Source organism: Coenobita brevimanus, chromosome 70 (assembly GCF_032717465.1).
Source record: "Coenobita brevimanus isolate Jiangsu-jjx chromosome 70, ASM3271746v2, whole genome shotgun sequence".
In the NCBI taxonomy this organism is placed as follows: Eukaryota; Metazoa; Arthropoda; class Malacostraca; order Decapoda; family Coenobitidae; genus Coenobita; species Coenobita brevimanus.
This window is the reverse complement of record NC_137023.1, coordinates 23831478-23858156: the sequence shown is the minus strand read 5'-3', so window position 1 is coordinate 23858156 and position 26679 is coordinate 23831478. Positions and strand designations below refer to the sequence as shown.

General features: G+C 40.9%; 1 non-coding gene and 1 pseudogene across 1 annotated transcript; one reads left to right on the top strand and one right to left on the bottom strand.

The window, feature by feature from the left end:
* The window catches only part of LOC145406403 (hemicentin-2-like), a 664782-nt pseudogene that overhangs the window by 449704 nt on the left and 188399 nt on the right, over positions 1-26679 (bottom strand).
* Positions 15006-15124, top strand: LOC145406539 (5S ribosomal RNA). The gene has a single exon (XR_013898562.1). It is a non-coding gene; the product is annotated as a 5S ribosomal RNA (ribosomal RNA).

Below are 26679 nucleotides of genomic sequence, written 5' to 3'. Positions count from 1 at the left end.
ACTGCCCTGCTCGACTGGTGCTACAGTCTACTCCTCTGGTGCTACAGTCTACTCAAATAAAGCCACTCGGGGGTGTTTAAGGTTGGTTACCTTTGGCTTAAATATCGGGGCTGCATAGCCTAGCCGAATGCTCCTATAATCCTAATGGGGCAAAAAAGTATTGGCTCAGGAAAGAATTAACTCCTTTATTAAGACTTGTTACTGTCGTACAACTCTACTCAACGTATAATATGTTTTCGCTCTAGAAAGTTTACATTTTACCTTCATTTATACTTTTAAGCCAAGAGTCTCTCATAAACTGAAGAATACAACATCTGTCCTCAGACCAAAGGGGTAAATTTTGATACTGCAGTCAGTTAACAAGGTAATTTGTAACTGAAGAGATTTCCGTTTCCTAGCGACCTGTAACTGCTGGGAACACATCATTAGGTATATTATAATATCAGGGCCATTAGCCTAATTAAGTTGCACTATGATAATTAAACTGATTTGTACAAATTAGCTTCGAGAGGATAAAATTTGCGGTGTTCCCCTGAATCTGCAGTTTATTTATCTTCGAGTTAATGAAACAAAAGTACGTTTGGAGAAACAAAAGTATATTTGGTGCAGTACAGAGTAGAAAAACATAAATCTTCTCTTATGACCACCGCCTAAGGGCCGTACTATAAAACCTAACCATCAGTACTGTCGAACGTCAGCGTCAAGCGTTTCTGTTTTTCGTACCAAAATAAATTTTCAGCTCACGCCAGGCGCTCATCACCTGGTTATGGCGCAAAATAGTACAGGAATGTGACAGGCGGACGAACGCCACCAGAGACCCTTCTTTCGAGAAGCAAGCTTGAATATTCATAAATAAGATAGCATATATTTCTTCATTTACAAGCAATAAATAATTATCGCCCGCCTCTACCAAGACGGAGCGATAATGTTTTTGCCCTCCTCTGTGCGTGTGTGTGTGTGTGTGTGTGTGTGTTACCATTGTCTGTGTATCTGTTACCATTATATCTCATGAACGGCTTGAACCACCAACATGAAACTGTCTCAACATGTATCTCAAAAGCTGTTCATACCTATAACTATCTGCAGGCCTTAGGAAATGGCCTGTGCAATGCATATGATATTTTTTTTTTTTAAGGGCAGATGAAATGGAAATGATAGATACTGTAATGGAGAAGTGGATAGGGAAGGAAAGTCAGGGAAGTACGTTTCGGTGGAAGGATTATACAAAAGCATGAAAGGAGCAGTTAAGCAGTGACTATGACAAACAGGAAATAATAATGAGATAAATATTTAACAAAGGAGACCAACACTGAACATACGAACAGTTTATCAGGAGGTTAGAAATGCAATACATTAAACATATTAAAAATGGAAAAAAATAGAATTGGATGATAGTACTTTAGAGGTGGAATAGTTTCTGAAAGAAGAAGTAAAGCTAATGCAGCAGACTCGGATATGAATATAGAAGAAAAGAAAATATGGGAAATACTGTATAAAATAATCTAAGACATTTGCTGCATACTGTTTGAAGGGAAAGGTGTTAATCAAGAATGCAGGTACAGCACCAGAGGAGTACAGTAACTGAGCTAACCTGGAAATTTACCGTCGGTAATAAGCGGGACAATGAAGGTGGCAATAGCATAGTGAAGGAAAACTATTGTCAGATATATAAGAACTGAATGAATGGCTGCGACAGTACACGAAACTGATAACCTTTATTTTCCATCATGTCTGCTGCTCATTTTTTGACGATAGGTGTGGAAAGAAATAATAATAAAAAAAAAATGGAGTAGTGCTACTGCATCCCACAGGTGTTGATGCTGCAACTGATGTTACCATTCCACCAGCTTTATAAAGAAACACAGCAGTCTGCATGTTAAAAATAATTTTGTAATAACTCTACATTCACACCTTACAATAAAAGATTTAGGAATATAGGATGTGCTGCCACATAAGCAGAGCTGCACACAATCGGGAAATACTGCTGTATAGCTCCTGATTGGTGGGTGGCAGGAAACATTCCATGGAAGTCTATAAGGTATGTAATATCTATAAGGTATGCAATGATACATTAACTTCGCTAGTATAAATTCAGGTTTAGATATCTTCAACAATTATTTCACCCAAAATTAATAATGTCCTAAATAGGCTAAATCATGGTTCATGCTTAGCCTATACAGTATATTGTACCTTGCCCGTATGTGTATCCTCTTTATGCGTTTTACTGTCAGGTTTTTCCACCTTCTAACGTAAACTCATTATACATATTTTCTTCGTAAAACTAACCGCTTAGAATGTGTTATCGTTGTGTCTGGTTTAAACAAGAAACATTCACAACTGGCACGGAGCTAGCCCAATCTAGTAACTGGCGCGGCGTTCAATAGCCTGACTTGGGTTTCGCCAAGGCTGACAGTCCAAATCTTTTACCTCGTCAGGACGGAGTCCGGCGAGGTATTGTTTTTGGTCGAGTTTGTTTCTGTTTGTTTGTTAGCAACATTAAGGAAAAACGTCCGAATGAAATTACGTGAAACTTTCAGGATATGTGGGCACTAGTCCCAAACAAAAATTATTAGATTTTGGAGGTAATCGAGTGACCTTGATAGGTCAAAATCATGGTCATGAATTTTCAAAGGGCTATAGCTTGAAACCGGTTGAAGACAGATATTAACTATTAAGAACATACAGGAACTCGTAATGTGGGATTTCATTTGGCACCATGGCTTTTGACATTGACAGACCTTGAAAGGTCAAACACAAGATCACGGATTTTCAGAGGACGTAACTTGAAAACATTTTGCACCATTACCTTAGACTTTAATTATGTACTGACAATAATTGGCGGTAACGATTTACCTCCTGCACCTGGGCAGATTTTTCATCACTGATCCCCCCCCCCCATCCCAGCAGATTTTGGAATTTTCTGGAGGGGGGGCTCAGACCTCCGCTTTTCGTGAGAAACATTGGAAAATTACAGAAAAAGTGCTCACCTGAGCTTAAATTGGTCTAAACAGGTGACCCTCCGCAGACCTTGTACCGTGTTCTCTGGAGCTAAGCTGCAGCTGTTACGTTTTCTATGGCAGGGATTAGTATGGGAAACCACTCAGAGTAGGTAGATATTTATTAATTTGGTACAAAAAAACATGTAGTACAAGAATATATTGGTTTTCAAACAAAAATATAGGTGTTACAAGCATTGTTCCATATAGCTATCACATGAAAATCACCAGAATCTTGCACATATGACTCACTAGGAATGCTGTTTCAACTTACATTTTATTTTACCACTTACATTATACTTTTCCACTAACATTATACCAGTTTCCACCTTATATAACTGTTATCACATACTTACAGGCCTTACTATTGTAGTGAGCATCATATTATCGCATATTTACAGGTCTTACTTTTATAGTGAGCGTCATTATCTCATATTCACAGCACTTATTAATATCGTGAGCATCGTATTATCGCAAGCACACACAGTTTCAGTAATGTACAAAGGTGTAGTATTCTTTGAAACGTGGCTCAATGCACAATCCTATGTTGCATTCCACACACTCATACCTCATGTCTTTTCTCTGAGTGGTTGGTCTTACTTTTGAGTGATGGCATACGTGACAGCGGCGCTGGGGTCTAGGACGGTTCGGTTGAGGAAGGATGGTGGTGGAGAAGTGGCGCCTGGTGAGGTGTAAGGGAATCTGGACGGCAATGGCGGGGCGGGTGCGGTGGTGGGGACTGTCCTCTGCATATTTCACGATGATTTAGCGAGACAGCTCCATCAAAAACCCCTCAAAGGTCTCTGAGGTTCCAGTAATCAAATCATGGAGGTAGTGGGCATTGAGGACCATGATGTCGAGCAAGTGGAAGAATAGCTTTTTGAACCACTTCATGGTGGTTCTGGCACATTCCACACTGGATATCATGGAGCCAGACTGGTCTACTTGCCTCATGTTGACATTGTAGTCCAGTACCAACTCCTGTTTCCAAATGTAGAGCCTCTGCTCGCTGTGGTGATTCAAAGAGTCAGTGTGGTGCATCAGGGGGTGGTGTACCATCAACAGGAGGAAAACTTCCCTGTTGTGGTTCCATACGGTGGTGAGGCTGTTATTTGCCTTGAAAAAAGCCACCTCATTCTAGTAAAGTTTCCTCCCAACCTTGACCATATGCCAACAGTTTTTCTTGACTGTGCCACAGACTCTAGTGTGGTGAAGGTGGAGGTACCATGTGAGAAGGGAGCTAGTGTACCAGTTGTCCAGATACAGGACATGACCACGATGAAGGTACTCCTCTATCATTGTCTTTACCACGGCTCCAGAGAGTCCAATACTTCGATCTTCTGTTATGTCTTTCTGTGCGCTGGTGCACAAGACTATGTCTTGCACATAACCAGTTTAACTGTCACACATAACGAAGATCTTGAACCCAAAACAGTGTCTCTTGCTGGGTATGTACTGGCGAAAAGAAATATTGCCTCTCCACAACACGAGACTATTGTCTATGACAAGGTTTCTGTAAGGATAGAAGGATAAGCAGAACTTTTCCTGTAGACGATCAAATACCATCCTTATTCTCCTCATTCTATCTGTGTTATTTGCATTAGCAGGGTCATTGGCATCGTAAAAGTGGAGGCAGCTCAGAATTAGCTGAAATCTATTCTGGTCCATTACCTTCCCAAAGAAAGGTCATAGGGTCCATAGACCAGTATCCCGGGATTTGTCTTTTCTGTACAATACCCATCAAGAGAACCAGGGCTAAAAAGATAAACATCTCACCTGTGGTAACTGGGTAGTCATATTGGAGGGAATACCTGTTCCTCGCACCTTCATGCTTACTTTCATGGCGCTGGCTGCTTGTGAATGTGTTGGTTTGCTCCACAATTCGCTCCACAAATTCCTCACCAAAGTATAGGTGGAAGTAATCCACCCTGGCAGAGCCTGCATGGAATCCAAGAGCAGTACAGCCAGACCGCCACTCCTCTGTGAACTGGTGAACGATATGCGTGAAGTCACTCCCATTCTCCCAGTCCCATGACACACTGCCGCCTCCAGCCTAGTCTCCATCATCGCCTTCGTCAGGGTGTGGAGGAGAGGGCAGTGAGGGTGGATGGGGAGGTGGAGAGAGGCGTCCTTGCCCAGACGCGCTCCTCTTCCCTCTCCCTCTTCCCTTACTCTTTCCCTTCCCTTTCCTTCCTTTCCCCACATCACAGGGCTGTGGGGAGGAAGCAGGGGAATCTTGCAGGCAGAAAGAGGTGCAAGGGTGCGGCTGCTCCTCACCTGCTCGCTCCCTAAATGCACCATGTGCTCGCCCAGGAGCTGCCTCCCTGCCACCACCACTTTCACTTATACGGATCACTCCCGTCCCACGCTCACACCTTCCCCATACAAAGCACAAGTCCCATACCCGATTTTCCTCCTCACCACCCCTTCAGCTCCCTGCAGTGAAATCCTTTCCCTCCCAAGCCGTGAGGTAACACCACATCCTATGGCTCCGTCCTCGTCCCTCGTCCTCGTCCTTGTCAGACCTTTCCTCTAGTGGCTGGAGAGAGGTGCGTGCACGTGGTTGGGATCGAGGCTGGCCTTCCCTAGCCTTACAGTACGTAACATACCACCTCTTCCTTGGCAATGGTACCTCCTCATCACTCTTGCTCGTTTCATCATCAGGCAGCATGTAGTCCTTGTCCTTCACATGGTCATCGATTAGGGAATCACTGTCACCTGTGAAGGCATCAAGGGCAGCTTAAATTTAGTCATCAGAGAGATCTCGGCGCGCCATGTCTGTGCTGGGTCACTGCTAACAGGTGTGTGACCAAGACAAGGCCGCGCATGGGTCACGCGGGGTCGAGGAGTGTCTCATGTATACATACTAAAAAATCATGTGCGAAATTTGTAAAATGTGCGAATGATGGACCTTGCAATTACAAAACATATGGATACATCAATGGGTGTCACCTTGACAAAATGTGGTGACGTATCCACACGCCAATGGGATGCGTGGGTTAAGTATTTAAGATTAATAAAATAACTGCTGTCAGGCGAGGTTTGCTGTGCCCAGCACCACTTGTCTGTGTTTGTTTGTTTGTTAGCATCATTACGGAAAACAGCCAAATGAACTTTCATGAAACTTTCAGGATATGTGTGTACTGGTACCAGAAAAAAAGTGATCAAATTTTGGAAGTAATCAAGTGACCCTGAAAGGTCAATATCAAGATCACGGATTTTCAGAGGACTATAACTTGAAAACGATTGAAGACAGATACTTATAATTATGAACATACAGGAACTCGTAATATGGGCTTTCATTTGGCACCAAAACCTTTGATCTTGAATGAACTTGAAAGGTCAATCTCAAGGTCACGGATATTCAAGGGGTGATAACTTGAAACAGGTTGAAGATACAAATATTTACTATTATCACTATATAGGAAATCTGATATGGGTTTTAATTTTGTACCTTGACCTTTGACCATAAGTGACCTTGAAAGGTCAAGCTCAAGGTCATGGATATTAAGAGGGCTGTAGCTAAAAACTCGTTGAAGATATATTTGCTATTGCCAAGAAATCATCATCATCATCATCATCAGCCATTATAAGTCCACTGCTGAACAAAGGCCTCCCCCAACCTTCTCCACGAATTCCTTGGCTGAGCCAATCTTTGCCACGTTTAAGGAAGTCTTATATAGACTTTCATTTGGCAGCATGTGCTTTGACCTTGAGTGACCCTGAAAGGTCAAATGCAAGATCACGGATTTTCAGAGGGGGTAACTTGAAAACATTTGTGCCATTACCTTAGACTTTAATTGTGCACTGACACTAAATGGCAAAATGAGTCAGCATTTAACAATAATAAAATAACTGCTGTTGGGCGAGGTTTGTTGTGCCTAGCACCACTTTTTTTTTTTTTTTTTGTCATACATAGTAAGGATGATTGGCGGTCGGGAACTTCTGACGACTAAACGCCGATGTCCGACTGCCTGAATTCTTGGATTTTATAGTATGGCTCTCAGGGAGGCACTAGCTAATTATTCATTAGAATGAATATAGGCATTTCCTGTTGTAACGAAGAGATGTATTCCAAATAACTTGTACTGTAAATTGAAAAAAAAAGTAATGATGGACCTGAAGAGGTAACCTTTTTATAATATAACCTGGATTTTACTCTCCAAACTGATCCGACCAGTGGAGAAGAACAAGACGGATGCCAAATAAATATTCATTCATCTCGAGATGCCTGGACACTGAATTTAAGAAATGGAAGATTAAAGGCAGTATGAAAGACTGACTCAGAAAGACAAATCCGGAATTTACCACGTGCATTCATGTTAGACTAAGAGTACCGGTTGACGCCTGCCACAGAATGTTATGCATGAGGCTGGATGGTGTAGCTAAACGGCTGTGGAGTGCCTGACGTAATGATGCAGGAATGCCAGCAGAGAGTTCAAGAAGAAGAATAATTAATGAAACACAGAGAGAGAGAGAGAGAGAGAGAGAGAGAGAGAGATGGAAGGGGAGTCTTTGAGACAAAAAGTTTTTAATTCCTCCATTCTTAGAAGTGTTGCTTGAGCCTCTACATGAAAGGTGCATTCCATTGATGACCGTATAAGATTCTTATAGAAAGTCAACAACTGAGCTGGGATAAAGAACGGATGGAGTCGGTCCAGCAGAATTAACCTCTGCGATGCTGTTTGGTACCGAAGTAATGTGATCCCTACAAGACAGATCACGACAATAGGAAATACCAAGAACTGAAAGAGATATTGGAGTGATCTGAATGTTGTGGAAGTTAAGAGAAGAGTCACGTGAAAGATTAAGACGTGTCAAGAGATGGACAAATTGAGGTTATGAGGCATTAAAAATAGCAAGGTTCTTTTTGCCACAGGCACATGTAGGAGATGAATTAGCAGACAGGTACACCAAAGCCTCATGCCGTGCTTGTTGTAGTGACTTATGTTCAACACTGTATGGAGCAAATAAAAACATCAGAATGGAAACTTACTAATAAAATTTACTGTACTTTCTTAGTTGGTACGCGACTGTCATTTGAGGGTATGTACCAGTATGCGATAAGGATGCTGTCATCAATTTCCTTTAGACAGGAGTATGAATGTCAGTGTTATTTATATTTATTATTTGATGACTAATTTCAACTCTATCAGTCATTTCGAGTTGAGATCTATCTGTCTATCCCTTCGCTATTAAATGGATCGTGACCACTATATATTACTATTCCCAGACCCTCTGAGGGGCCAGATTATAAAGCAAGTGTCACTGGGTTACTGACTTATTTCCTAATGGACTTAACAAGTCTTTTGCAGGACAATGACAGGGACGTTCATAGGACCCCCCCCCCCAGTAGATCATCCCCAGAGACTTAACTTATTCATAAAGATTCGTAAGTCGAGTTTATGTACATATATTTTAAGATTATAAATACAAGGGAACAAAAGCATCCAGGGGCCGAATGCTAATCGTCCACCACAAGCTACCTACAAGCCGAATTTGAAGGAAAATTCTCTATCTGTTGCTGAGGTACTGGCCAAAATGCAATTTGCTATTATGGTGGCTGGTATTCGGTGGTCTTTGACTAAATACTCACCAGAAGTAATAGACTTGTGCACATCCATATAATTCCTACTTCTTGAGGGTTTGGTGAAAATTCGTCCACAACTTTCAGATATTCTGGGAATACACACACACACACACACACACACACACACACTAACAAAAATATTGCTTCGCCTCGCTAAAGGCGGGCGGTAACATGACACGAAAATTTTGGTAAATTCTGCGGACTTTGCCACCCACGTTTCTATCCGTTGCTGAGGTATTGGCCAAAATGCAATTTGATACACGGTGGGTCCCATACGGTTGTCTTTGATCAAATCCTCACCAAAAGTAATAGTTTCTGCACATACTGTACACAGCGTTACTATTTTCTAGAGGTTTGGTGAAAATTCGTCCACAACTTTTCAAGATATCACACACACACACACACACACACACACACACACACACACAACAACAAAAACTATTTTGCCTCGCCTTTGTAAAGGCGGGAGATAATAACTTAGGTAGATTCATTCAGTAGTCTTTTTATAACCCGTTCGTGGCTTAGGCTACAATTTCATGATAATCCTAGTCACTTTTATAAATGTTCTCAGCCTAAGCCATATTTATATACTGTTGAAAATTTTTACAGTTTGAGCTTTTTTTTTTTTTTAATTATTATGTACATTATTTCTAAGTCATAAGATGACAATTTTTGGCCCTATAATGGCCCTGTTTGTGTGAAGGGCCTAGAGGGACCGGCAGCCACAGCTGGGCGGTTCTAGTTCAGCTTGAGACATTATTACTGTTATTATTATTATTATTATTGTTATTATTATTATTATTGACTTCATTACAAGCGATCTCCTTCAGTATTATGTCGTATTATTATTATTATTTTACAGTTGCATATTAGACCCTCCTGAACTGCAGTACATACAAACCCTTTGCATCCACAGAGGTATGATAATAGTTTGTTCTTGGTACTTCCAGACGATTTTATTCGGTCTCAAGAGAGTTAGTGAAGGTTTAATGAAGGATGACCCACACTCTTCAGTTCAAAATGTTTTTCTCAGGTTTGGTAAAATAGTAGTGGCAGAATAAAGCATAAGAGCTGTCCTTGGGATGAGAGCGTGAAGGGGCTGCGAAAAAAACAAGCAGAGTTGCTCGTAAAAGGTGAAGAACGAATGGACAGAGTTTGGGCTGGAACTGTGATCAAGCGTTCGATAGTTTGTGGACTTGAATCCCATCTCCTTGGTGAAAAATATCGCTGAGATAATGATCAATTTTATTAGCATAATTTCTTTGCTTTTCCATTAGGCCAATCTTCCTCGTCTTAATTCCTTCAGTCCGATGATGCAGTGTTTATTACATCCTTGCTAACTGTAGACGATTATATTCAGCTTAAAAAAGACTTTTCGAAATGGAGTTATTAGATATATCCTTCATTTACTCATTAGCTGCTAAGGGTCCTCCCAAACATGATAGCATCGCCTGACGGTAGTCATAATTAAATGAAAAATGCGCTATCGCTGTGAAGGGATGTAAAACGCTCGGATTCCTTGCCATACCACACTCTTTTATAATATTCCTAGTCTGTCATAGCAGAGATTATGGATATGTGTGCCCAAAGGATAAAGCTTTGTGGTTGTTTCTTTCCACACTCAGTTGATGTAGGCGAAAGCTTTGATGTATACGTATCGACTGCACGGCGAGCATTAAGGCGCATTCAGTTTTTGCCCCTTCGAAAGAGGGATTCTTTCCTTATATCTGTAGTCTGGTGCATTAACTCTGGATACGGTGACGTTTTGTATGTTATCTTTCATGTACCCAACAGATGATTTCTTTAGACTGGGTGAAATATTTCGTTAAACAAAGGACAGATCAAGCCATAAGAATAACACGTCTTGTATAAGGTAAATTAAGAAAAAAAATAATGGAATAGAAAATGCGTCCTTGGAATATAAAAAGTTAACATATAACCGGCCATCCACCCCTTATAAGCTATTACAGTTCATTATGTTTACTCCAAAAAGTCTTTTGTTGAGATGTTGAAGAATTGTTTGTGTTGTGAAGTGTGATGCACGAGGCGAATGAGTTGTGTTATAGGAGCCTAACTGCAGTAAAGGCGTACTGACCTGTTTGAGAGTTGTATTTTGTGCAGTCTGGTATTGTGCACTTGTGTTTCTGGGAAGAATATTTTCTGAGGGATGGATATCCACTGGTGGTACCTGATGGCTCTTGTTAGGAAAAAGGCTTTGGTTGGCTGTGGTGGTATTATGTTTTGTCTCTTTATGAAATGTAATAATTGGTGGAGGAGGACGGGTGTTAAAGAGTACCTCTGTGTTGTGCTAGGTGGTTATTCGTTTTTTGCTTCTTTCTGAAGTGTGACTGTGCGACATAAAGATACAGGGGTAGGGTGTATCTTGAGCTGAAAATAATGTATTATCTATGTGCCAGTCATGTTCATGTGATCCTTGACTTGAAATATTTCTATTACTTAATGTTGGTAAGTTGTATTTGTGGACTTTTATTATGCTGGTAATGCTCTTAAGAATGCTTTGTGTTTTTTAAACTTATTCATGTTTATATTGGTTAAAGTCGGGGTATAGCCTGTAGCAGTGTAGTTCACTGTTATTCTAATGAACTGTTTATAGATGATTTTCAGAAATTCTTTCATGCCGAGTCTACGAGATGCCTTTTCACTGTGGTTACTGGGAAAGATCATGTGTGTCCAATACACGTCTCATTATTTTGGAAGTGCCTTTTAGATGTAAACTTGAGGTTGTGTTTGAGATTGATGTTTGTCTTACATGAAGAGGACCATAGATGATCTGGTTGGCGAGGCAGTCGTTATCTGTTATCTAAACCAGAATTCTAGTGCGTGTAAGTACAGGTGGAGGTGAGATACTGCTTAGTCTTGGAGTATTTTGTTGTTGTTGCTAAATCATCAGCATACCTCAGTCCTGTTAATGAAGGAGGAAGGGATGACAGGTCATGACGAAGAGCGATAAAATGTAAGGTTTAAAGAACCAGGTGCTGTAGGAAGCCGTTGGATAGTAGTCTCAGTTTAGAGCTTCTTCTGGGGCAGCGTACGTGGGGTTGTCTGCCTAAGAAATATGAGGCCAACAATATTAAAAAACTAAATTCATGTTTGCGTCTAATATTTTATTATCACGATATGTCTTTGTATTGTGTCAAAAAAGTCCATTATGTTTATTACTGCTAGCTTGGTTCTTCATGGTGTTGCTCCATGTTGAACCGACTTGCTTATGTTTCGTCAGCTTGAAGGGGTGAGTCGTGGTTGAGTGTTTAGCCTTGATTCAATCTTGGGAGTTAGTTAAAGAGAGGCGGGGTTGGTGTTTTTTTAAATTAACCTTTACATTAGTACGCATGGTGTGTAAAGCGCCCGATATTGTGGTGTATGATGTGGGATTGTGGCAGATTTTTCTGATGTGAGTATGAGAATGAGGACTGCTTTCTTCCAGGTATCGGGGATCTGGCTGGGAATCTGAAAATTTCACTGAAGGCATTAACTGCTTTATTACCAAGGTATTTGAAGTGGATGTTTTAATCTGGTCTGGCCCTTCTACTATATCTTTTTATGCTTATCATCATTGCTGAACTTTAGTGAAGAATGTAGGTGGTGTGTTTGTGTGTGTGTGTGTGTGTGTGTGTGTGTGTGTGTGTGTGTGTGTGTGTGTTTCATTCTGTTTTGAGGATTCGTGCTTCTATGGCTTATTAAGGCTTAACTCTATTTGGTGGTGTGCTTGCTCCTACTTGCTGGGAATAGTTCCATCCCTACTTAATAAGGTATCGTGAGTTGGTTAGGGTCAGGCTTTAGATGTGTAGCTAAACTTTGCTGCCTCTCATTATGTGATCAAGAGTGTCAACAAAGTTCCCATTTAATATTTTCTTATTGTTTTGTTCTGTGTTTTGAGCAGTACCTTTACAGTATTGTTTGGACTGTTAAATTTTGCTCTCTCTGGCGGACTGAAATGAGTATTTAGTAGATTTTTCCTTAATGAATTGTTATCTTTCAGGAGAGATGTTATGGCTGCAGTTTGAGTGTTATGACAGGGAATCTGTAGTTTGTTGCCTGGTGTTATAATTGTGTTGAAGGTCGTGAATACTGTGTCATGTGAATACTGTGTCATGTTTGGATAACAGGCTAAGATACGTTAAACGTTTCCAGTACCTGGTTTACAGTTTGTCTTCTTTTAATTAATGAAAGTTTTTTTTTGGCTGTTTTTGCATTTGCTTGTAATGGCTTTGTATTATAAGGAGGAGCTGTTTCGGTGGGAAATCATGGACTACTTTCCAAGAGTAGAGAATGACAAGTGTAGGAGCAAGTAAAAGTAGGTCGATGGATGGGGCCGTCTCATTACTGCTGTGTGGAGGTCGTGCTGATGTATGTTCGTTGTTCAGGAGGTTTAGGTGTCCAAGTTGTTGTTAAATGTGGCTCACGAAGGATCTGAATACGAGGGGACCTACGGGTGTACTACTCACATGATGCCACTCAGGAAGAGCGACTGGTCAGTCTTTTAGTACATACTTAGAGTCAGGTAGCCCAGCCTCGGGCCCCTACGTTACCGACAGGTTAAACGATGAATAACTTCCTTAAGAAGCACAGAGAACTTCCTCAAAATAGGAAGGGTATATTTTCTCTGCACCGCACTGAATATATGTGCAAGGGAGGCAGGAAGTGAACAAGGAATCTCCTTGGACACAGGTCACGGCTGGATAAAGTTAATGTTATGTTGGAGAGCAGAGGCGCGTGACTGTGGGAGGCAGAGCTGGAAACGCCAGACCCCGCATGCAGCTCCGCACCATATTCCACACAACGCAATGACTCACCACTCTAATATTCGCCCAGGCAGGAGTGAAACTATAATATTAAATGATTCTAACTTCAAGTGAAAAGAGAAGGAGATCCCAGAATTTCCCCTCAAATCTCGCCCTCGGACTTTAATCCTTAAGGACTATATTTGACTAACTAAATTCAAGAGGAAATATGTAAGTTTTAATTAATGAATTAACAAATTACTCATTTAATCTAGAACGGACGTAATGAAGGAAGTCTTATTAGTTGATAAATTTCTCTTTTTTTATCCACTGCTGGTAGCCGACAGTTCGCCTACCACACACCAACAGAGGGCTGATTGCCGCAACCATCAACCGTTACCACTGGAAAACTAACGCCCACTATCTTTAATGTGATATACATTTCATTCAAATATGGTGTTATGGTGTTAATGGGGATGTGCTAATAACGTTTAGATGAACTTACTGATACAGAACCCAAAAGTCTAAAAAAAATCCTGCAACTGCCGTGAACAAATCCCGACCCAGCAGTCCCCAGTCCACAGCTACCTACATTCCACATTCCACATTTGTTTACCTTTGTCATCTGTGGGATTAACGGAAGTAGAAAAAATTGTCGAAAAAAGTGAAGATGTATAGATGGATATGGTGAGTCCCGAAGTCACAGCAGACCTGTGGTGACAAAGAGAGAGAATATCGAGATGTTGGTTACTAAAGAACAAAATGGATTCAGGAAAGGAAGAGAGTTTGTAGAATACAGTTTTTCATTAGGCGAATGGTTGAGGTTCTACGAGAAAATATAAGCTGTATGCATCGTTCATGGCTCCAGAAAGGGCTTATTTGGGATGCAGATACAATATGGCTGGTGTGATGTACTTGATCAACTAGAAAGCATTAGAAGCCCTCATACCTGCGTCAATGCCCATAAAATTATTTATATTTAACTGTTAGAATTCCTCACTTCTTCCAGACTAATACTTTTACGGTCTCACATAATCACTCAGCTCTATTATCTTAGTCTGCCATATCACACAGTCTCAGAGAGCGCATATCCTTGTCACCTCCACCGAAATTTGTGCTTCATTCCCGTATCCGGATTCGGATCCACCTCAGAAGTGTAATAAACTCTTCCTTGACCTTTGTCCACCAATCCACCAGATTTCAATAAATTCGATAACAGCTTGTTTAGACATTCTTACACAAACTGACTGACAGACACGAGTGAATATATATCCTCCGTCTAACTTCGCTGGTGGAGGTAAGCATATGGAGTGGGCAGATGACTGGTGAAAGACAGAATGCAAGTTTATTGATGCACTGAAAACAGTAGTAGGTGTGAAGGGACAGTTTAAGAAGGAATTGAACCTTACTGAATGTGAAAAGGCATGTGGAATGCTTTCCGGGTTGATGATTTTTTTTTTTATTTATTTTTTTTTTTTGTGGCTGAAATTGTCTGGAAGATGAAGAAGTGGGAAACGAACCGGGGGAAGAGTAAAACTGGAGAGTGGAAAAGGGGAATAGAGTACTCTGTTGTTTGCATATATATTTTCCTGTTCTGAAATAAGCAGGTTAGACTTCAAGGATCCCTTTGTGAACTTGGAATCTGTGTGAGAATAGATTTTTCCGACAGTGAATAAAGCCAACGGCCACGCCACGTTGAGTACACCGCTTCCCGTCCGATCAGCGATGTTAAGCAACGTTGGGTCTGGTTAGTACTTGGATGGGTGACCGCCTGGGAACACCAGATGCTGTTGGCATAACGTTCTCCCTACGTGTCGAGTGGGGTTGGTGGAGGATTAGTGCCCCTCCCTGTAAAACAATTAACTCTGAGCCCTTGGCCACCCTGTTTGGGATACATGGCGTCTGGCAATGAATGAATGAATAAAGGGAAGTTTGACTGTGAACGATTTAGCTATGAATTATGTGAGAGTATATTTATGACTGGTTCAATACCTTCAGTTCGAGGGATTTTCCTTAAAAAATAAAAAAAAAAAAAAAAAATAAAAAAAAAAAACGATTACCCGAAGCTATAAGTAAATACAGAGAGTCATTGCGCTGAATGGATCTACTGTCAAAGAAGAGTAATTTTCAAAGCGGTTACAGAATGTGAGAAAATCAGTAGGTGAATCGACCTAGGTAGGGAAATGGCAGATCTAATGAAAGGGGTGATATATTTACAAAGTTGAGTCTGGAACTAAAAAGATCCCACATAACAGTGCCTTTAGTGGCAGGTTTGAATAACAGAGGTGATGTGAATACAAGAGAGAAGTCATGAATCAAAGCTGCAGAGGGTAAGATGTGATTGGGGAGTTACGGGCGTATAATCAAAATGTAGTGTAGGTGGATGGCATAAATATACAGTGGTTAACAGGAATATGAAGATTTGTTCTGAACATAGAATAGACTCTTCAGTTAAGAATTCCATTTTATACAAGCGAAGTTGTCGAGGAAACGAGGTGAAGACCAAGAACGAGATGTAAGGATAAGGATCATAAAAGTAGTCGACTATGATTGGCAGGAGAGCGTGGAGATGAGTTATAAAAGAAGGGTTTAGAAGCATGTAAGTTGTGGCCATCTTGGGCAAACATAATGATAAATAGATTTACCAGGTGCTGTTGGCAGCAATCTAAGTGTAATTAAACTCCAGTTTTAACACTGTCCTTCTCGCTGTGTAAAGTATATTATGAGCCGGGTTATGAATTTCAGCCGCTCTGATGTCTCCATTGCACTCACGCATTAAATGAATGTTGATTTATTCCATTATTCATATTACTAACAGTTACGGTAACTTCATGGGATACCAGTTCACAGAGGTTAAATTACTGTATATACTTTTAACCGTCGTGGCCTGGAGCACTCATGTACTATGATCCAGCTAACACCACTTTTTTTTTTTCCAGCTGTGTGAATAATAGGAGCTTGGGAGCGTTAATGCAGCATATAATAACACTCAAGTCTGAGATAACTTTAGCATTCTGTTTCCGCTAAAGCTAGACAAAATTCACCTGAGAGTGAGTCTTACAAACCTAGGAGTGCCAAGGATTATGATACCATATCTCCCCCGTCTTCACAGACCATAGACTGGTTTCCGAATAGGATGAAAGTAGGCAGTTGCTACAGAGCGTCGTAAGGTGTGTTCTCACGGGTTCGTATGGAATCCAAAATTACTGGGTAACAAATGCACTCTCCCTTCCCCATGTTAACACTGTTCCTCGACAGAACACACCGAGTACATTTTTCACCTTGCACTTTAGAAGTCACCCTAACCTTGCAGTCAAGTAGCAGGGATGTTTTAGAGAAGGGTGAGAGGCCTTGAGTGAGGGAAATTTCTCTTTTTTATGTATAAAACTCTATTATTTGCATTTGGTTGCAACACATATAATACTCTTAGAAGATTACAGCCGTCGTTGGAAGGAAACTAAATAATATCTCATCCTCTAAATAAGCATGTCCTTGTAAAGACATTGTTAGAATACTGCGTATTCGGGCTCATAAATGCACGACAGTTTGGTAAAATAAGGGACCTCCTTTTACACTATGTTCCCTCACTGAAGGGTCTTCAATTTGTTACGTGATATATCCGAGCTGAAGTGGGAACCCCACATTAAAACCATAGTGTATCCCTGGTGAAGTAAGGTTTCGCCATTTGTTACAAAGCGCCTCATTAGTGATGTAAGGATCTTTGTTGAATACCAAGAACACTAGGTGAAAATTAAGGCCTTCCATTTGTCATGTCACTGAAGTGAAATAAGTGGACTCCATTTGCATCATGCAGTGCTTCTCAAGTAATGACCTCCTGGCCCCTCGTTTGTCACAAAGGCTCCTTGGTATATTAAGCGGCCTCCTTGCTCTCATGGTTGGGGGTGGGGGGATTGGGTGGACGGGTAATAACACCATTAAATTTTGTCTCTCCCATTACATACGTCCCTGTCGTCTACGTGATAGATTCAGTTTGTTCTTTTGGTGACAGGAAATGTCATTACTCTACATTATAGGCGGGGAGGCGGTGACTCAGTCGGTAGAGAGGTGGACTGAAGTCCTAACGGACCCAGGTTCAAATACTCGCTGGGGCAGGGAACAGTTTAAGGATTTGAATTTAATACAATCAGACTTTACTGATCTACCAGAAGACCTGCTGATATGTGGTAAAAGTACCCCTCCTAATACCAATACACCAGTCCTGTATGAGACAGCTCTAGCATGTACTCAATATGGACGGTAGGTGTTAGCGCCGAAGTGGTGACATGTAGAGGTGTATGGAATGTAGGAGGACTACTGGGCCTTGGGAGCAGGCTGTGAAGCCTATGCCCAGAGTCGAACAAGTATATATATATATATATATATATATATATATATATATATATATATATATATATATATATATATATATCATCATCATCAGCCTTTTGAGTATCCACTGCAGGACCGGCCTATCCTGACCGAAGTCGGGACGATACAGCCAACGTATTTCTACCAAGTGGCTTAGGCTGTCTGGTAGAGATTGTATGTATGGTGAGAAGTGCTTGTAAATATAATTGTAGTGTTGGAGTGGCTTTGGATGTGTGTGTAGTCTGTGAACCAAGTGTAATCGGCCCGCGCAAGCCGACTGGGTGCAAGCATACTTTACAGTAAGCGACACTGGTTTAACCACAGCATCCCCTGTGTCTGCCAAAGCAGTACGTAGCTGGGTGAACACTCCCAGAGTTTATTATCCTGGTGAGGCACGAACCCTGGCTCAGCCGTGTACGAAAACGCACACTTTACCACTGTACCACAGAGCTCCATGTATATATACACACCTGTGTGTGTGTGTGTGTGTGTGTGTGTGTGTGTGTGTGTGTGTGTGTGTGTGTGTGTGTGTGCGTGTGTGTGCGAGTGCACAACACACAATCTTTGCAGCCTGGTTCAGAGTTTTGTGAATGTCTGCAAAAATGGTGTTTTGTGAAAAGTAATTTATATAAGAGTAATATGATGACTGATGAGAGAGAAGGTAACTCGAAAGCTTAGTATGTTGTGTTGATATTATACTGAGATTTGAACTGGTAAGAGCTGTGGTGCCTTAATTCAGTAACTGTAACAGAAAATAGTTCTACACATGTGAGGAAAGTAATGATGAAGTATGGAATGGTTAGAAGAACTGAGGTGGTCGGTGCAATGAAACTTTTCCTATGAAGTACTGATAGGAGTACGGGGGCTGTGATACAACTGCATGCAGGTCTGTTAGTGTCCACATTAAGTCCGATGCGAGATCTTGGTAGTGAGTACTGTATATTTGCGAAGAGGTTAGTGGAAATGAGAATGTCAGGGAATATGTGTGGGTAGCATACATTACATTCAAGGTAAGAAAGTTCTTAGATAACCGGAATGTTGACAGTATGCTCTGATGGCATCATCATTTGTTCTGTATATTTATCTGCACCAGTCCTTTTGAAATTCGCTGCAGCACCAGACGTCCTCGAGGGGAGACTGAAATCCCATTGGGTAAAGGGTATTTACCTCAAGATTGAGGCATGTAAACGCGAAAATGTTGTGACGATATTTTATGTGTGTTAGTCTGTACAGAATATGCTATTGATAGAAGCAAAAGGGTGCGAATATATGTATACATATGAAAAGACACATGTGAAAGGACATAAAAGGACACAGTAGCGTTTGCCAGTTGTGCATCAGCGTTGCGGCAACATGCCTGTCAATTGGCATGACCATCAGTTCACACAGCCGTTAGCTGGCATAACTGTCAGATGAACAGTGATGGAAATTGCTGTATTTTACCCATTCAAAACATATACGTCCATTGCAATCGTTCACATCCATCCATGCTCGGATTTGCTTCCGTCTCGTTAGGTCCATCAGTATCCAGGCAGATCACTTCAAGCCTAGATAGGTCATCAAAGTCCTTCACATTCAGTCAGGCTTACTCAGGTCAGTTCACATCCGTTAAGGTCCTCTCAAGCACAGTCAGGTTCAGTCTGGTCCAGTTAGACTCTTTTAGATTATTTGCCTGCGGTCACATGGTTCACCTCCTATCAGGCTCAGTAATGTCAGTTCCGGCTTCGTCAGGGCTATTAAGGACAGTTCAGGCCAAATTTAGTCACTTTATGTAAATTAGACCCATTCAGATCACTTTAGGTCCACTTAGATCAATTCAAGACCAGGTAGGAGCAGTCAGATAAGTTAAGCCAGTCAAGGTCATTCACACTCAAGTAGGCCCTGTCATGTTAGCTCTGGTCACTTCATGACAATTCATAACAAACTAGAATGGTACTCAGTAGAGCGCATACCTCCGCCATCAACATCCATGCGATATTCATTGAAAAATTTACCGAAATGTCGAAAAACGCCCTATCTCGCAATGTTAAAGTTAAAAAAAAAAAAAAAATCCTGGATCCGCACCTTATCCGGATCCACAACAAAATATAATGGAGTCTATTCTGCGCCAAGGCCTATTATTCTACCAAGTTTCGTGGAAATACGTCCTGTAGTTTTTGTGTAATCTTGCTCACAAACCAATCAACCAACCAACAAACGGACAAGGGACATAATCTCTTTGGCGTAAGTAATTACAGTAAGTTAATTCTGGAACCATTCTGATGTTGTTAGCCTCATCTACGTCATTTAGGTCCATTTAGGATGGTCACATCAATGCCGGCTCAGCCAGGTCAGTTCAGGTCTGCTCAGGGCCATTGAGGTCACGGGAGATCAGTCCATGTCTTTTTGAGCTATTCACGTTACTTAGGATGTTATATAGGGTCATTCAGATTCATTTAAGCCTATCGAGATCATTTAAGTAGTTCGTTTGGTTTTCATTCATCAGGCTAATCATGTCAACTCAGGATTGTTGACGATATTTAAGTCCGATTTTCTCTCTTCGTAATATATTGTCCAGTTCAGTCTGTTCAAATTACTTTGTTTGAAAGAACTTTGTAATCAACTTCATGGCATTCAAACCAACCAGTCTAAAGCATTCATTTTTAATGGGTATCATCTCAACTTCCCCCTCCCCCATTCCAACCACAATTTCAGCTCATCTTAACCATCCCTTTGTCTCCGAAACTTATTTCTTGAACTCCATAAGAATAATTCTTAGAGCATATACTGAAGTAAAACATTTACTACACTCACAGGATATACTTTCCTGCCCCAGCACCATCACCTGCTAAATTTCTGTACCATCTCACCCATTTCTTTTATCATGACTCCTATTTCTTTACCCCCGGGTTTCACTTCCTGGCTGTTTCATGACACGACATGTAACGAAGTCGATGAAAGCACTTATTTAAAGGAAAATAGAGTTCAGCGTGTATAACAGATGGGCAGCGAGGAAATGTGTGAGTGGGATGGGCAGGGATTGTGGTTGGATGGGGAGGGGCAGGGTAAGACGTTCTGTGAATATGAAAAAAGTATATCGACCAGTTTGCGTGTAGTGATTCATGAATTTAGATAAGGAATGGAAAAAAATTGGGTAGATAATGATGGACTATTAGTAATGGGTGGTGTGGTTAGGCAAGATGAATATGCCCAGTGAAAACTAACAGTAAATGAGGCACAGTGTTGATTACGATAACAGTCCTCTCAGAAGTTTAGAGATGGGGAGATAAATGAAAGGTGTGGTGAGTGGAAAGTAGTGGACAGGACGGGCAGGGTTGGTGGTGGGTGATGCAACTGGGTGGGCATAATTCACCCAGTAAATTGGGTTGTTCCAAACTGGCCAGCCTGAGCGTTTTTAGTATCAAAATTCTCTAAGAAAAGAAGAAGAACAGCAGTAACAAAGAAACTGAGCCTGAGTTACCTCCATATACCCTCTCACTCACAGCTCTGGTGAAAATAAAAATGGTAATATGTGCTGAAGGATTTTTTTCTGTACGTGAAGGAAGCCAATATTTCAAAGGCCTTGGTGAGGTGTAAAGGACTATGTGGCACATTTCCAATAAGGAGGATATTTGTTACTATTAGTTTTGGTCTCTCTCTCTCTCTCTCTCTCTCGTCATTGCTTTATCCTAATATATATATATATATATATATATATATATATATATATATATCTTATACATAGTAACTGTTGAAAATGTGAAAAACTACTCCTCGCCCTAGTTTCACTTCGAGAGAATACTTTTGGCAGAGTTTCACAGAAATCGCAGTTTATTCATGGTTTGCTCAGAACTGAAACTTTTAAAAATATCCGGAAAATGTCATTCTTCTAAGGGACTGAGCGAAATCTCGGATGATGAACTGTATGACTGGCTTGTCTACATCAAGGTCACGAAGTCATCCTGAAGGGTGTCTTCGAGGTGTGCCACGGATATTCCTCTAGACCAGATATAGGATTATTCAAGCAGTTCCAGGCACATTGGCCCCTTATCAGTTAGTTCTGGTATGAGCCTGTTAATACCACTGAAAGTTTTGTAGAACTCTTTGCCATCGACATCACATTTGAAGAACGGAAGAAGTCAATGCTGATGTATCTGAAGTCAACTCTTGACAGCAGCAGTCATCCTCTTGAAGACTACAATTAACTGCTACACCTGGAGTACATCTTTCTGTGAGGTCAACTTGACCGGCCAACATTCCGCCCACCAGGTGCCATGTATCAGGTTTGGTGGTTGGCAAGAGAGATTTATGCGTCGAAAGTTGTGATGTTCGGTCGCCAGTTTCCATCTATGACATACAAGAAGCAAGAGGCATGCATCAGATTGCACTCTTCATCTCGCTTGTGTACGCTGAAAAATGGAATGAGTCAATGATGCCTCACTGAGCACCTCAAAATGATCTCCGTTGTTCTCTCCATTTAGGAGAGCTACCCAGATCTGGTTGTTGCTGAGGTAGCTGAAAAATCAGCAAGGTGCCACCTGTAGTATATAACAGATGAGCTTGTGGGCCTTGCTTTTTTTGACAAGTGCCTGGAGGTTTCAGTGAAGCATGACATGGTGAAGAACCTGATATGGAAGAATTCCTGGAGGAACTTGAAAGGCTCGAGTTCAAGAGGTTCATCAAGCTAAAGGTGGACTTTGTTTCTGGAAAATAGGTCAACTTGATCAACTTGCTGTTAGATTCTGGCTTGGGGCCAACGTTCTTGAATAAAGATCAGGAAGAGTGGGAGGCAAATGGACACTATCAGTTGGCAAAGAAACATATGAAGCTCCTGAAGGTGGATAACCCACCCTGTCCTGACTGATTTTCCACCAGTGACTCCCCCCAATCCCGACCAATTTTGGATTTTTTTTTTTTTTGGCTCAAACCTCTGCTTTTGGTGAGAAACATCGAAAATTCATAAAGAAATCGCTCACCTGAGGTTTAAAATACTCAATACAGGTAGAAGTACTCCTTACATTACTGGGTTTTCTATCAGGCTGGCTCCAAAGAAAAGTTCTATGGGAGGGTAACTATTCCACACCACTCATAAACAGTATTTATTTATTGATTTGGTACGAATTTATATGTAGTATGAGAGGATATTGCTTTTCAAACAGTAATATAGCCAATATAGGCATTGTTTCACTCACTAACACATCAACATACCTGACCTTTTTTGGCGACATTACCTGACCATCATTTCTGATTGTTTCTTCCTCTAATCTAACGTAAACTTTGTCCTCCACATTGTCATCGATTGGGGAATCACTCTATCCCTGAATGACTTTATTGGCCAGGTCACTGGTAACAGGTGAATTGCTGAGACAATGGCGTGCAGAGGGGGGGAGGTCATGTGGGGTAAGGTATTGTCCCTGCCTGGCATCTTGTAGAGGAAGGTGACCCGTGTATACATACCAAAAATCATGTGTGAACATTGAAAATTGTGCAAATTATGAACCTTGCAATTGAGCGACATAGTAATACATCAATGAGTCTAGCTGTGACAAAATGTTGTGACGTACCCATACGTCAATAGGACGCCTGGGGTTAATAATGCTGATGAGTGGGGCATTGCCCTAATCAAGCATTTCAATTCGACAATCACAACGAAAGGGGACCAGAAACAGCTTCTCCTCAAGGTGTCTCGGAAGCATCCAGGGGCAGTTCCGAAAATAAACGAGGAACTGACGCTAGTGGTTATAAATTTATCTATGCATATAAAACAGCTGCATTGTTTGTTTGTTTGTCTGTTCTTCAATCAAGCCAAAACCAAGGGCCAGAGACCCACAGACCCATATCTATTCTGAATCAGTGTGACCCAAGGATGGTTTTAGGGGAATTTAAATTCAGATCTGGGTCATTTGAGGTCGCTAGTGGAGTGTTTGCATTTTTGGCCAGGGCAACGCCGGGTACCTCTGCAGCCCAATTTTTGGCATGGAGCCTCACATGACCTCCAGTTTGGATATAGGCTATGGAGCGAGAGGGTGGCTGACTGAAAACCAAGAGACTGTAAGTGTAGCAGATAAAGGCTAAATGGAGATGAAGAGATGAGAGAGAGAAATTTGCAGGGAAAACATGACAAAGATTGACTCAGTCAAGGAATTAGTGGAAAAGGCTGCAGGAGGCCTTTGTTCAGCATTGGACTAGTTATGGCTGATGATCATATATATATATATATATGCTATGATATTGAATAGCTGCTTTATATATAAATAATATTACAGCAAATCACAGCCATCTGTAGCAAGAAGTAGAGCATAACACATCATTACCTTTTACCACATCTTCTCAGAGAAATATAAGTCGTATGCAATATTTGATAGAGCCAGTTATTTATTTATTCATTTGTTTACATCAGTTCGAAGGAACATATTTCGGAAAACATATCTGGTCGACACAATTCACTCCTTCAGTAATGTGATAAAAAAAGGAAAAAAAAATCATCCTATTGCAAAGAAACCTTTTTAACCATAGGAGAAACCTTTGATAGTGGACATTTTGACTCTGCAGACCTAATTTTTGCGATGCCTTGAGTCTCCTGCTGGCAACTGGGACCGGATATTGAAACATCATAATAGCTCTCGTAATCCCTCAGGCGGCGTTCAGGAAGTCTTGGTTTTGGGTTGTCTGATACCTGCCAAGAACAGACAGAAACACGGTTTGTAAATATAATTTCTTAGGCATATACTGAATTTCTCATGTTATATTACTTGTATGGACTTTGGTCTTACATCGAAATATTTTAGTCTATCTATAATTTCTCCACGAAAGCTGCCAGAATAAATTGCATAACTATTGTGACTATTCACAATTTAAGGATGTTAGAAATAAAAAGGTTGTTTGGGCTTTAAAGGAATAAACAGAAAAGGTACAAATCCTGCAATTATTGAAAAATTATTATTTATTGTAGAAGTTGGCATGTACATTCCTGTCATCGTTTTGTAAATATAAGAAATGATACACGATACAAATGGTGATATTTTCCAGAAAACTGGTGAAGAAGAATGACGAGAAAAGAACAGTGGATGATATGATTTAGTTGTTGATACAGAAATGGGAAGCTAGTACTTGTTCAAGTGTTATTGTCACCTGTCGGCCTCTAAATATATCTCATTTTGAACGCACATCCGAGACACTTAAGCCTTGCAAGTCCTGCATCAGTCAGTACCAGCCCTCATATTTTGTATCATACCTGGAGTCTGTTGTAGGGACAATCTTCCACTTCCTGAAGCAGAACTGACGATAGGAGACAGGCAGGCTGCCCTGGCCCTTATTATCCCCCGAAAATAGACAGCAACCCCAGTGAATACAGCTGCAGTTGACACCTACACCTTGATTCACACACCCAGACCCAATCACAATCACTAAATAACCTCAGTGCGTACCACACACATATCAATGTTGCTTTTTACGTTTGTTGGATATATTAATCAGTAGGCATCTCTCCCTAACAGTGGATAATTAGATTTCACAGTAAGCCAAGACACATTTTCAAGATAGGAAAGAATCAGAAGTATAGTATTAACTTCTTCAATTAGATGTCGTATTTCTTTATTTTTACTACCAGAAGACGATTCTATTCAACTTACTGGAGGGAATTTACGAACAGGTCACATACAGCTTCCATCAATTCTTCACAACAAAACGCCATCTTTACACTCAGTAATAAACTAAAAATACGTCCCCGACCTCAAGAGATTAAGAATTAGATTTAAGCTTACCAGTGGGCTATATTTAATTGCATTAGTTTTTATTCTTCAATATCCTGCACTAGTGACAAGTTCTCAAGAAATATACCACGTACCACCAGGAAAATCTATTCCAAATAAGCAAGGGAAATCGTTATAGGAGAATGTTCATATCCAACTGATCCTTACATACCATTCTTAACCTGTGAACTAGAGAAGCATGCTGTAACTGCCATGAAAATTACTTGGGAGCGTGGGGGGCCTTTGGTACGGTATGTGGGTTAGCATGTCAAGCTCGGAAGTGGAAGGTCTGAAATTTTGTTCTCTGGCCAGTCTTATGATTAGATAAAGTTTATTTCTTCGATTTACCAATTTATCCAGCAGCATAATTCGAAAGTTGGATGTAACTTGGTTAATGCGGGTCGTATTCAAGAGGAAGATTGGATTGTTTGCCTCAGTAACTCTAGTGTTGCAGGCACGAATGTATTTAGGTTTCTGTTTCTTGCAAACACTGACATATTGTAATCTTGTTATTATTGTGTACATTTTCCTTTGTGAACTCTTATGCTGCCGAACGTGTTGTTATATATTTCTTGTATATTTGTACCATAATTTGTTTTACTTCTTCGTCAGGTTGTACAAGAGACCGAAAAGTACTTCCACAACTCCCTGTTACACATAAGCCACAGGCGATAGAATCTATAACACGGTCGACACCCGTTAATAGTCCTGCATATCTCAGAGTTCGCAAAAAATCAGTCGAGGTTTCGTTTAGGCAGGAAGTGCGTACATGCATTCTTGCTTCACAGACTAATTTCTAATCTGATGAAAGGTGGCTTATCCATGTGAATCATGTACTGTGGCGCGTGCATGCCTGTTACTGCAGCATTTCAGTACTGGGTAACAGTGATTTTTATAATCACCTAAAGTACGTATTGCCCACATCAGTGGTTAAATCTACGAGTATAATATATGATGTTCCTCTGTTCATGGGGGAAAGGGGCTTACTGAGTCACCGTACTACTACTGAGACAAACTACACTAGGTGGGTGATTTGGGCTATGGGTGTGTGAGTGGATGAATGGGTGGCAATAGGTCCATTAGTGAAATATGTCCATGGGGTAAATATGTCCAATAGTTAAATACGTCCTTGGGGTAAATGGGTCCATAAGTGAAAAACGTCCATAGGGAAAATAGGTCCATTAGTGAAATATGTCCATGGGGTAAATATGTCCATTAGTTAAATACGACCTTGGGGTAAATAGGTCCATTAG